The following is a 1,101-nucleotide window of genomic DNA, read 5'->3' on the forward strand; positions in this document are numbered from 1 at the left end:
TCTCTCTCTCTCTCTCTCTCTCTCTCTCTCTCTCTCTCTCTCTCTCTCTCTCTCTGTGTATGTAGGGTGCACATGCACACAGTTGAAAGCACATATATTAGGCCCAGGTTGATGGTTGCCTCTTTCTGCAGTGGTCTGCATCTTTATGTTTTGAGGCAGGTTCTCTTCAGTGAACCCAGAGGTATCACTTTGGCTAGGCTGGCTGGCCATGGAGCTTCAGGCATCCTCCTCCTCTGCCCTTCCTCCTGCCTCATGCAGAAGAGTTGTTTACAGGCATCTATCTCCATGTGTTCTGGGGAGCTGAGCTCAGGCCTCACACTTGACCCACTGAGGCAGCTCCTTAGTCTGTGCTACACATTTCTGATAATTTATGTAGATAGTTCTGAAAGAATAGGATTGAATTTAGGAGATACAATAGAAAAATATATTTTATGACTTAGTTTAATGCCTTAATATATGGTGCTTGTAAGTTCTTTAGGTATGATATTTATGTACTTCTCATATTTACACTTTGGGGGGGGGGAGCCAAACTTGACATTGAAACTGTAAACTTAGTTTTAGAATGAATACTATTTTTGAGATAGGAAAATACCTGTATGTTTGTCTAATGCTCTGGGTTTATTGGCAGTATGAAAACTAGTCAGCCTGGTTATCTTTCTACATTATATCCTTTCCTATTCTAAAGTGATAGATTTTTAGGCATTTCCTTCTATTGTTGTAGGGTACATATCGGCAAACTTCTTTTGAGTAGAAAATAAATATTTGAGTCTTGTAGTGCCTCTGGTCTCCATTTCAGCTATGTAGTTCTGCCATTATAGTATCAAAACAGCCAAAAATCAACACATCAGTAACTGAGTTTAGTGCCCTCAGTTAAAATGTATCCTTCAAAAGCAGGTGCAAGGCAGCAATTTGCTGACATAGTGTGCCAACTGCTATTCTAGCTTGCTAGTGATACCAGTTAACTTTTTTAAAGGTTAAGATCCTAGCTACTGCCAGGCATGATGGTGCACACCTTTAATCCCAGCACTTGGGAGGCAGAGGCAGGTGGATTTCTGAGTTTGAGGCCAGCCTGGTCTACAGAGTAAGTTCCAGGACAGCCAG

At 41.5% G+C, this 1,101-nt stretch overlaps 1 protein-coding gene across 3 annotated transcripts in view; it reads left to right on the top strand.

Moving 5' to 3' along the window:
- Anapc10 (anaphase promoting complex subunit 10) overlaps nucleotides 1–1,101 on the top strand; it is a 55,328-nt gene that overhangs the window by 8,708 nt on the left and 45,519 nt on the right. The window lies entirely within an intron of this gene.

This window comes from Mus caroli, chromosome 8 (assembly GCF_900094665.2).
Source record: "Mus caroli chromosome 8, CAROLI_EIJ_v1.1, whole genome shotgun sequence".
Classification (NCBI taxonomy): domain Eukaryota; kingdom Metazoa; phylum Chordata; class Mammalia; order Rodentia; family Muridae; genus Mus; species Mus caroli.